Raw genomic sequence first — 12,844 nt, 5'->3', positions numbered from 1 at the left:
TATGCAGCTATTGTGACTTGTACATTCATAGTCTATCATTCCTTTGTCAACATGGTGGTCATTTAATTCACTTTCAAAGTTCATGTTTTGGAGGTAGATATATTTTTTGTCTTATGCTATTGAAGAGTTTGTCTTATAGAGTACTTCTTTGAGCACACTTGATTTTTGAATTTAAGAACTTTGATGTCATCGAGACATGAGATGATCATTCAGCTTTAATCAGTGCATCAAAATTTGCTTGTGGTGGTTTCAATTTGTTGAGTGCTAGTGCGGACAAGTATGGCTTCCTCCTAAAGTCATGGTTTTTACTTTTAATTTTTAGATTCTCAAGTCTATTTTGTTTTGGCTCAATTGTAAAACCACTTACCTGTAGATCAGTGGTGTTTTGCAACATAGAGGCAACAACAATGGGCATCAAGAGTACACATTATCATCAAGAAATGGCTTCTCGTGGCATAGCTTATGATATGGATATTGATCCATACAACAAGATAGCAGTAACTGTTGGACAGGTTGGAAGTTCTTTTCATGGAAGGTTACCATAAGTTTTATATTGAAACGTGATTGGCTAATATGTTAAGTTATTTGTCTTGTATGGTTTCAGGATAAGAAGCTGAACATGCTCAATCTTGCTAGTGGGAAGTATTAGCTATATATAGTTTGTCTATATATAGCATCCCTGGTCCCCTCTATATATTCCAACTATGTGTGCTCACTTGATGCACTTCTGGGGGTCCACTTCCAGTGTATCGTGTCTCTCTTCTCTTCTCTCTTCCTCCGTTCCTTGTCTCCCTCGCACACTGCTCAACATGGTATCAGAGCGAGGTTGTTAGTTGCTAAGTTTCTAAGATCTTAAAGACTTCAAAGTCTTATTCTTGGCCTGTTTCTCAGAGTGTTTCTGATGCCACACTTGTTGTTCTCATCACACCACCACCTATTCATGAGGAAAGTCTAAGAATAACAGCCTGGTATGGCAATTCATGTAATGGTTTTCTTGGGGGCTTTTCATGTACATTGCTTGAAACTTGATCGTTCTTTTGGTGTTAGGAAAAAGTATGGTGCTAATGCTGAAGACCTTCCTTCACGAGTAAATGATGTGACAGGGACCTATGCTCAAACTCCTTCTCGCCCTCCTTTGCCCCTGACCACTGCCCCTGCCCCTACCTGCCCTGTTCTGCCTCCCCTGTCATGTCGGCGAATATGTGAAGTCGCTGCACCCGAGCGTGCGCACAACAGCCAGGATCGGCAAGTTGCAGCAACGACAGGGCTGTGAGAGAGGAGAGACCATTGCCTCCCTTTCTTGTTGGTGAATATGTGAAGTCACCACACCCTCCTCTGCCCCTTGACCCTTGTTCTACCTCCCCTGTACTGTTGCCATGGCCGCAGACGACGACACCTCCCAGCATCGCTACGGCCACGAGGAGGACGATGCCCACCTCAACGAGCCCCCCCATAAGGAACTTTAGACACTAAACTAGATGGTAGCTTTATATCTAGTAAATGCACATTTTTTTCTAGTTAGTAACTAGGATTTTTTAAATTGGAACTAGGTTTTTAATTTTATTAGATAGATATAAAGCTATAACTAGTAAAATAAGTGTCTATATGGTAAAGCATGGCAAATTTCTATATATCACCTGATATAGCCATGTTTATTGGACAAAATTATGAAGCTATGGATCATAGGATAATGTGCATGCACAGTAAATCAAAACAAATTTGTAAATAACATCTAACATAGTCATGCTTATATAGTCATGTTAAGTAATAACACATCACAATTGATAGACTTAACCATTAGCCATGTAGTCAATCTCAAATAAGAAAACGTCAATACACACTTGTAATGGATATGTTTGTACGCATCCAAAATGTACATGTGCTGTAAGATACATTTGTGCATTTTGATAACTTTTAATTATTACTCACATAGCACAAATCGTTTACACATCCACAAATAAAATATCATTTTTAACAATATAAATATTTCCTTATCACATTAAAACAAAGAAGAATCTCAATTCAACTCAATGACATAGCTCTAAATCTTGAAATTCCCCTCAAATCCCCCTGAAGTGTGGGATATACCTAGCATCCAAACAAGCACAAATGGTTATCAAAAGTTATTTGAGCCCCTTACAAACTAGATGAGTTTAGTAGGAGAAAGAAATGGAAGCCCCTCTCTTTCAACAGCTCCTTTCTAGATTTAAGGGAAGGATTCAACCTATAGCTAAAGGATGCTTGGAAACAAACCAACAATCCAATGGCTAATCCAATGTAGAACTAGATGAGATCCATAGATACTATCATTGATATTATCAATACGTATGGCAAAAATCAGGATTGACTTTAAAGAGGATTGCATCTAGGAAGTTAGCAATGTAGGGAGCATATTATTACGACGCTTGCTAGGTGTTCTAGTAATGGGATGTTTTATCAACTTCTCAAAGAAGTGGAGAATTACATGGAGGATTTGCAAAAACATAAAGGTGAAGTTGCCAAAATTTAGTCTAAGGGAAATGGTATCTTATGGGGTTGGTGCTTCAACCAATTAATTTTATAAATTGATGAAGTAAGAGAAGCAACAAGAGTTCATCACTATGATAGATGATCAAGGAGGAATCGTGGAATTTCTATAGGGATGTTTCAATCTCTTTAGAATGTATTTGTAAATGGTCTATGCTTAGGTCCATTTGAGGTAAAGAGGTCGATGTGAAAGGGTGTCTCATTGCCCCATTACTCTTTGCCACCATAATCACCAACCCTTTACTTAGGAATTTGGATTTGAAGGTGCAACATGGAGTAAGCAAGGGGCTTCCTATACCATTAAGAAAACACTTGGTCTCCCAATTCTTTGCCAATAATAACCAACCAATATTGTGCAAGTAGAGAAGCAACTAGTAGATGTAGTTGATGAAAGTGTATGAAAGTTTTCGAGAGCTATCTAGGGTTGTAACTAATGTGAGCAAAAGCAAGTTTATTTACCTAGGATTGAATGAGTTAGCAAAGTTGCTAAGGGAGCCAGGCTTCCAAGTAGCATAATTGAAGCTGTAGTTGCTTGATTCTAAATAATTTGGGTGATTTCAAGATTTCTAGCATCAGACCTTAATTATTGAGCATATGATGGAGGAATTTATTTGATTATCTTGTACATTATGTATGCTATGATTCAAGTAACATGCAACAGTGACTAGAAATACATGCACATGAAAGTCCTAATTTTGGCATTATGAATCCAGTGAGATTAATGAAGGTTGAAGATCCATAGCCTAGCTATCTAGTACACTCCTCAGCCTATCCTCTTGAGAAGCTTGGTACAAGTAGGTTGTGTGGTAATCCTCTTGAGTAGCTTGGTACAAGTAAGTTATTTTGGGTTTCAATAGGCATCCATCTTAAGTAGCAGCTATGCCCTAGAATCTCATGTCAAGAAGCATATTAGACTCAACTTGGGAGTGTATTGTGGTGGTGGTCATGTACCTAAATACCATCCAATTATTTGAAGTCATTTCAATGCATATATTCTATCTTACCAATTTGAGCAACACTCTGATTGGCAATGTTCCAAAGTGGCTGGGTGTTTTGCATAAACTCTAGGGTCTAAACATATCTTTCAATAGGATTGAAGGTGAAAAAACAAACTACTGAAATATATTAAAGCAAGAGAAATACTTAATGACATTGATCAACCTAGCTATAACATACTAGATGCTTGCCTAGGTGTCATAGTAGTTCAAAGCAACCATCTTGCCTAGTGTTTTTAGAGTACGTGGCTTGAAATTGATTTGGGCTCTTATCTTGCAATAGTGTTGCTTACAACAGAGGTGCTCGCCAAACTACTGCTTATCAAAGGCAACTAGTGCAACTACACATGACTTCCCTTGATTTTCATCTTCAGGTTCATTGCTTTTCATTGAAATTTCTTTACAACATAAAAAAATTTGAACAAAAATGATGACCATAATCTTGGTCATGCAAGGATATAATCCTGGTCATACATGATAGCTTCCTTGCATAAGATGACCATTATCAAGCCATGTGGTTTTGTGATGTTACCCTCGTTATCCCTATTATGCATGAGAGCCTTCCCTACATAAGACAATCAAGATTAAGCTAGGTGGTACATACAATGTCTTGATTGTTCCAATAAGGAGACTAGGCTCAAATAGAGATACTACAATAACCCCTGAAATTCATTTTTCCTTCCAGGAGATAGGCTTCACCCTATGACAAGTTCATGGAAGCTTAGGCAAGTCAAATGGGCCTCATGCTATAGAGAATGGCACCTAGAATAGATATGGCAGAAATGCACTAGAAAAGTGTGGTCTAGTACTCCATAAACAAATTGAACACCCCTCTATGTAAGGTGTATATGCAGAAGCTAAACATGAAGGAGAGGCTTAATAAGTTCATAAAAATCCATGCATGGTGTGTCATGTGCCATCAATCTTAGGAGTCAATTCTCCATGTTCTCTAGCATTGCCTTGCAAGAAGGCTTTGTCTAAAAGAACGTGACAGGGTGGATTACAATTGTAGGCCTTAATGTAGAGGTTATGATGAAGATGGCATTGTTTGGGGACAAAGGTGTATTGGACAAAGGCATATTAAACCTATGGAATGTCATTAGGGCATTAACATTAGCACCATTTGGGCCAATAAGAATGCTCAAATATGACCTACTATCTAGATAGACTGTAAGAGAAGTGCTTGCAACATGTAGAAAGATGAGGAGGAGAGAGCATATCTTCAAAGTGGGGGTACAAGCTCCTTAGAAAGACAAAATTTTGAAGCCTCTGGGAAGGCTTTTTGAAGCCCAATAGCATATTTTTCCATGAACCTCAAAATACTTTGTGATCGAACCTTCACATTAAAAGAAGGAAAGAGAGAATAGAGTTCTCTTTTGATTTTTGCAACAGTGCGGGTACTTATTTAGACTGTGCATAATCGAGGGCTAACAATGGGGCAGGGGCTCTGCTACTACATGCGACAATCTACATAAGCGAGGTTGGGTGAAAGATTGAAACACATCTGGCAACCATTGTTGCTGTATAGGTCAAGGCCCTTCAATTTGAGACTTCCTAACTCGTATTGTAAATACTGCATATCAGTCTGCATAGTGCTAGCTAGCTCTTCATCTGCTGGTCGTTGAGACTCAACCCACGGCATAATCATCGACAACCATGGAGGTATACACAGTTGCTATCCCTACGACAGCTTGCCGCATTTGCTTGTAAATTTTTCAAATTCCCTATGACCGGTCTGCATAACGAGGTTGAAGAGTGAAGGCATTGGGTCCTCCACAATTGAATACAAAGAGCTCTGCTAGGTTTGCTCTGTCCATCAGCGCACACATAGAAATCTACGAATCGAGGACAAGGGCGAGGAGAGAACAGAGCTGACCTTGGATGGTGGGCACCCTTGTGCGAGGCAATAGGTAGCCCTGGGACACGAAATCGCTATGGCCTTCTTACTCTGGCAATCATCATCATTACCGCTCTCTCTCCTGATGATTTCACAGCATCAATGGAGGTGTAAGGGCTCAAGGCCTTTGGCTCTTTCATGATTGTCCCCAACCCTTCTGCGAGGATGATGTCTATCCTCCGGATTGAATGAGTCTTGACATTCTGGGCATGGAGGCAGGGCAGGGACAGGAGGCCTGCTGTCTTCCTGATGATGACCATGGCTTCTTGATGGAGAACCCAAAACAGAAAAAACCAAAAATATGAGGCAATTCAGATGCAATTCATCGAATATCACATGTGCCCAGAAGGCGGGTCTTTTTGCAGATGACAAGGAAACCCTCTTTATTTTGAAATTTGTTATTAATAGATTCATAGCAAATCCCATCCTTATTTGTGCAGTGTGCGCTTGATTAACAAAAGGCCAAGACAACCCAAAGTGATCTTTTGGCATTTACTTCTCTTGAATTACCTGTTTTCTTGAATTACCTTTGTTTGAGACATCAAATGTTGTTCTTGTAGGCCTTTTGAGGAGATTGACATCTCAAAGGTTCATCATTCATGGGTATGCTATTCCTCTTCACCTATATCAAAGAGTTCAGCACTAGATCATGATTATTCCATGTCATCTGGGAACTCTAGTCATCTTCTTGGAGAAGATGGTCCTACATTGCAAGCATTGGCATCTAGTGCTCATCACCATTCGGAAGGTAGTGCTGCTTATTTCCTATGGCCTCCTGCATATAGGCCTCATATTAGAGTAGAAGAAAGGAAAAGCTTATTTTTTGGTCTATAAAAGGATCTAAACTCAGACATAAGTGAAAGGGTGGCCAATGGCAGGCAAGCTTTGACACTTCTGGATGTCATGACTATCCGAGCATATCATAGCAAGCACCTACGCAGAGTCAGCCTTCGAACAGCAGTGGGATTCCGCAGAAGGCAGGGGCATTTAACAAGTACTCCTACAATCATTGTGTTTGTAGCTCGGAAGGTTCATAAAGCATGGCTTCAAGAGTGCCTGAGGCTTCCAACTTATCTTGAGGTGAAGGAAGTTGTCTCTAAAACCCATGGCATGTGGTTTTATGGCCTCTAATTCTGTGATCAAGTTTAAGCAATAACTGCCTAGATTGCCTGTACATGAGAAGCGTTATGATGTCAACTAAAGATCCACAGGTAATACTAGTTTCAATGTAGTGGACTTCTTGCTTAACTTCATGGTCCCTTTTTCAGAGAAGTTTCCTTGCCTGGTTTTCCATGAGTAATGTGCAGGAGAAAAGTCCAGTTCTGTAAAAGTGCTAAATCATTATCTAAGTTGGCAAGCTGACACGGAAATATTATAGTTATACCCATTTGGATGATTTCAGGGACCAGCTGGAGGCATATGGTGTGATGTTGATGTGGTAGAGTTCTCTTATTTTGGTATTCTAGCCGCAACCCCTAAGCAAGAGGTATACACAGAGCTGGCTGAAGGTTTAAGGGGCAATGACCCATCCATCGGTCCAGGATCTCAGGTAAAAAGCCAGTGAATAACTTCAAAGTTTGAATACAAACTACTCGTCTTGAAATTTAGTCATTCTATAATTTTACGTTTGTTTTGGAGGTGTGCATCTTACAACCAAGTTTCTAAATTGTCTCAAGGATCAGTTGCATAGCCTTAGAGCATGGTCATAATCTGGATGTGTCTACTCTTTTGATGTCATGCTTGTGGTCTTAGTTCAATTTTCGGATCAACTGTAGGCCCTTTTATGTAATCAAGATTGATGTCTTATATTGATCTAACAAACTGTTTAGTATTTTTTATTTAATTGAGTTGTATAAACTAGCATATCAAATGAGGGCATTTGATGCATTATGATAGTGTACAATTTAGTGGAAGATTGATATGTCTACATTGATATTTGAGGGGCATCACTCTCGAATCTATCATCATTTTGTTTACCAATATACTCAATTGCAGCATGATGATGTCCATATTTGTGTATAGAAAATAGAAATGACCATCTCATGTGTTTCTGTGTTTTTGGTGTCATTAGATGTTTTCTGCACATTTTTTCCCTCCTTTCCATAAACTTTGAAAAATGTTGAGAGTGTGTACATGCTTCATCATATATCCATTAAACAATTGATGGTGCTTTTTACACTGTAGAGGTGAAGATTGGCAGATTTTTAGTTGCAATACATGTAAATAATTGTTGCATCATTACTAGTTTGACAATTCTGATACGTTTCTTTCTCTGGTGAATTTCACAGGTTGCAGGTCAGGAGACATTTGGTACACTTGGAGCCATAGTACAGAGTAGGACAAGGACTCGTCAGGTTGGGTTTCTGACAAATCGACATGTTGCGGTTGATTTGGACTACCCCAACCAGAAGATGTTCCATCCATTGCCTCCAAATGTTGGACGTGGTGTTTATTTGGGTGCAGTGGAAAGGGCAACATCTTTTATTACAGATGAGCGGTGGTATGGCATTTTTACAAGTGTGAATCCAGGTTTCCCTCTTTGCTACTTGTTTTTGAGCTGTATGCTGTTAAGGCATTCTTTATTGTCCATTTTATAAACTTCTCTGTGAGTTGAAAGAAGAATTCTGGTTTCCATTTCTTGATATGACAATATTGATACTTGATGATGTTTGCTCATGGGGTAGAGACATTTGTGTGAGCTGATGGTGCTTTCATTCCATTCGGGGACAATTTTGATGTCTCCAAAGTCACAAATACTATCAAAGGGGTAGGTGAGATGGGAGATGTTATAACTATTAACTTGCAAGAAAGCATCAACAGCATCGTGGGGAGGAGGGTAATAAAAGTTGGCAGAAGCTCAGGGCTAACAGAAGGAAGCATCATGGCATATGCCTTTGAGTACAATGACGAGAAGGGCAATTGCTTTTTCACTGATTTCCTGATTGTGGGCGAGAACCAGCAGGCATTTGACATGTAGGGAGACAGTGGCAGCCTGGTTTTTACTGGACAGAGTACAAGTATTTGGTTTATTTCATGGGCATATTTGTTGCTGTCATTTTCTTGTTCCTGGGATCTGTGAAGGGGTTCAGTACTAAGCCCCAGCCTTGCAGATACGATCCAAAGCAGGAATGTGCCCCAGCTCTCTTTACAGCGATTTTCACTACAGTTTCATTTATATTGGGAGCTTTGACGTCCATAGTGTCGGGATTTTTGGGCATGATGATTGCAACATATGCGAATGCTTGCACAACTTTGGAAGCCAGAAAAGGGATAGGCAAAGTATTCAAAATCGCCTTCCAATCAGGTTTGGTGATGGGTTTCTTACTTGCTGCTAATGGCCTCATAGTTTTATACATCACTATAAAACTGTTCCAGCTTTATTACAAGGATGATTGGGAGGGCCTTTTTGAGGCCATCACTGGCTATGGGCTTGGATGCTCATCTATGGCTCTATTGGAAAGGGTTGGAGGTGGAATCTATACCAAAACTGCGGATGTTGGAGCAGATCTTGTTGGAAAAGTAGAAAAGAATATCCCAGAGGATGATCCACAAAATCCAGCGATCATTGCTGATAATGTGGGTGATAATTGGGAGATATTGCTAGAATGGGTTCAGATTTGTTTGGCTCCTTTGCTGAAGCTTCTAGCCCAGCTCTTGTTGTGGCTTCCATGTCATCATTTGGCACAAATCATGACTTAATGACATTCGGTGCAGCTTTTGTTTGTTGGCTTGCACTACCATCCACGTTTTACATATATGATCCTGACGGTGGTGCAAAGATGGTTCAAAACTGGAAACTATTTTTTTGCGTTGGAGTAGGGCTTTGGGCAGGGTTGGTAATTGGCTACGTTATAGAGTATTTCACCAGCAATACATACAGACCAGTCCAGGATGTTGCTGATTCTTGCAGGACAGGAGCTGTTACCAATGTCATCTTTGGTTTGGCACTTGGCTACAAGTCTGTAATTGTTCCAATATTTGCTATTGTTGTTGCCATATATGTTAGCCATACCCTAGCAGCCATGTACGGGATCACAGTTGCAGCTCTTGGAATGCTTTGTACCATTGCCACCTGTCTAGCCATAAATGCATATGGTCCCATAAGTGATAATGCTGGTATCGCAACCGGTCTCTGGATGACCATGATACTTCTTAGACATCTCTCCACAAGAAGCGTAGCCACAATATGGACTATGAGGCTGCGAAGGCTTTCAAGATGGATAGATTCCTCTACCATAGGACTTCTTCAAAGTCCAGCTTGCGGCATCAACAGCCCCCAATTGAGAGCACTCTGCTCTCCGAATTGGTCTCCGCGATCCACACTTTGGGGGAGCGCTTTCTCAGATTAGAAGAGATGAAACTGCAGATGCAAAGAGAGTCTGAGCGATTTCGTGATGATCTGGAGGCTAGGCGTACAAAGATGTTCCTAGAGTCCCAGAACCAGATTGCTGAGATGTTTGCTTGGGCTCTGAGCAGCACTAAGAAAATTGATGAGCTCTTGCTAATGATTGTCGGTATTTCGTTCATCATTTGATTATTCTAAATGTTTCTTTCTTCCAGCTGATTTTTGGCTCTTCATGCTATGTTTCATATCATTTCATCCATATTACAGCTAATGCGTTGAAATTATTCCACGCTTTGTTTATAAGAAATGTTTCGAGCTGATGGGATGATATTTCATTTCATTCTTATTCCAGCTGTTGAAATGTTCCAGCTGATGTTTCATTATTATTCCAGCTGTTGAGTTGTTCTAGCTGATGTTTCATTATTTCCAATTGTTGTTTGTCTATTTTCAGTTGATTCGTCTGTTCAAGCTTATGTTTATTCTACTTGATGTTTTATCTATTCTAGCTAAGGAGCTGATGTTGCAGCTAATGTGTGCTCACTTGATGCACTTCTGGGGTTCCACTTCCGGTGTCTCGTGTCTCTCTTCTCTTCTCTGTTCCTCCATCCTCGTCTCCCTCGCGCACTGTTCAACAGGAAGTCTGTAAGATGCTTCAAACCAAAAGGAGAAGTTGGTGAGCCCATAAAAGTATGAACAATGAATTCCTTGTTTTCTCCTGCTCAATTTACTATCAGATGGTGTAAAGAACAGGGCAAAAAAGGTATGCGTGTTTTGATGTTTTGATGTTTTACAAATGCGTGTTTTGATGTTTTACAAATGTCTCATGTGTTTCTAAACTTTGGTTTATTATGTGTACATAAAGGTAACAAAATCACAAATGATAGTACAAGAGATAATGGAACAATGAAAGCTAAGGAGGTCATTGACCCTAATGTCTCTTCAAATCACGATACAGGTATATGTCTTTATTTCTACTAAACTTTGAAAATTAAAATTTGTACATATTTTACATCTTGCTTTATTAGGTGATTCATTTTGAGATTAACTAGCTTTAATTAGTCTCTTTGTCTAATTTAAAATGTTCATAGTTATTCATATTTTTAAACTTTCAGTAATTGTGTGTATATATATAAATATAGATTAAAGAACAACAAAAGGTGGAAAAAGAGGTAATGTAAGAAAGGGAGATCAGGAGGTTACTTGCAATAATGTTTCTTCAAGTCAAGATGCAGGTACCAACTTTAAGGATCAAAAACTTGTACAAATTTGGTGACCCAAATTGATACAAAATATCTGATTACTTTCTTTTGTGTTATTGAAATTTTTCATAACCTTGTATTATCATGAGCTTTGGTTAACTCTATGTATATATAGGTAAACAAGTTACTAAAGATGACACAAGAGACAATGCAAGAAAGGAAGACATTGAGATTGCTTGCCTTAACACTTCTTCAAGCCAAGAATCAAGTATTACCAGCTTTCTTATGTTGATAATGAGTCATTTTTTGAAATGGTTATACTAAGTAATGATATTTGATCACTTGAGTATCAATAGGAGTGATACACATACCATCATATGATGATATCTATCCGCCACCCATGTTGAAATTTAGAGAAGAGGGTAGACAAACATTTATTACTTTGCAACATATTGGAGATTTAAGGGATAAAACAATCAAGACACACATGTTGCTTAATTAGTTTTTAGTTCTATGCTCCTTTAAAATTATTTTTATTTTTCTTTTGGTTGCTAGAAGTAGATGTTGATGTCTTAATTTGTTTAATCTATTTTGATCATTAGATGTATGTTATTGATCCTTACTTAGAAATGATGACATTCTCTATATAATTTTCTAGTTAAAAATTTATTGTGCAATTTCTTGTTTGATATTAGCATGTCTAAGAGGAAGGGTAAAGTAGATAAAGTGATAAGGAAAAAAGAGAATCTCCACGGAATTCCCTAGTTGAAAGTACATATAAGTAGGGAATGTAAAAAATAGGAAAAATGAGAGATTTCCTAGTGAGAGTACCTAGGGAATCACCTCTAGAAATTTTTTCCTATATATGAAATATTTCCTATATAGGAATTATTCCCTACATAGAAAATTTTGTATTTTCCTATGTAGGAAATATAGGAAAGGTCTTATGTGATTCCCTACTTATTCTCACTAGGAAATGTCCCATTTTCCCTAGTTTTTACTTTCCCCACTTATATATATTTTCAACTAGGGAATTCCATGGGGAATTCTCTTTTTTTCCTATATGGGGATCGATTGAAAGTTCCTTGGGGGGGGGGGGGGGGACGCATTATTCATGGTGATGGCTATGATTGGAAAAGGTGACGACAATTGCAAGTGTGGGTCGAGATGATAAAGATAATGTAGTCGGTGTAGCGGAGAGGCAACGTGTAATAGGGGCTTGTATGTTTACAGTATGGCATCTATGAGCATGTTCTCTGAATTCTAGGCCGTCTTCCTCTCTACGTGGTGGCTTTGTGATTGTATAAGGAGGTGGCAAAGCTAGGCTTCATTGCAACCTTGAACACGAAGCTTTTCTCTGGCGGCTGGAATAAGAGCTTCTTTGTGGAGTTGCTAGGGATGAATAGCTTTGTCGACGTGTGGAGAAGCTACTGCATGGCTTCGACTTTTTTATCAATATTGGTCTTATTTATTTATCAGCAGGAGGATATTGTGCCCATCTACTCTTCCCTGGAGCTTGTGTATTGAAGAGGCTCTCTTCTGCTTCTCCCAATTGTCACATATTGACCATGAGGGCTACTCTATTTTACCCATGGCTCATAATTTTGCGCCATTTCTTTGATCTTCCTTACCTTTCTACAATCGTGCAATATCTAGGGAAGGACAACAAAACAGGCCTAGGAGAACAACACACCTTCTTTGAGGATCGTGGATTGATCATACCTCGCGTAGCTATGGATTAGGAAGGGGAAGGAGAGCTACCTTCTGAGCTTGTTGCCCAGTTTGCTAAACGACATCACTTGCAAGTTTGAAGGCCCTACTCCTTATTGCCATGAGTAAATTATCCCATTCGAAGTCATTATGGCAAGTGCTAAGAGCTCTT

The sequence above is a fragment of the Lygodium microphyllum genome, chromosome 28 (assembly GCF_053477565.2).
Source record: "Lygodium microphyllum isolate KBCC chromosome 28, Lygodium_microphyllum_v1.1.10, whole genome shotgun sequence".
In the NCBI taxonomy this organism is placed as follows: Eukaryota; Viridiplantae; Streptophyta; class Polypodiopsida; order Schizaeales; family Lygodiaceae; genus Lygodium; species Lygodium microphyllum.
This window is presented reverse-complemented; position numbering follows the sequence as displayed.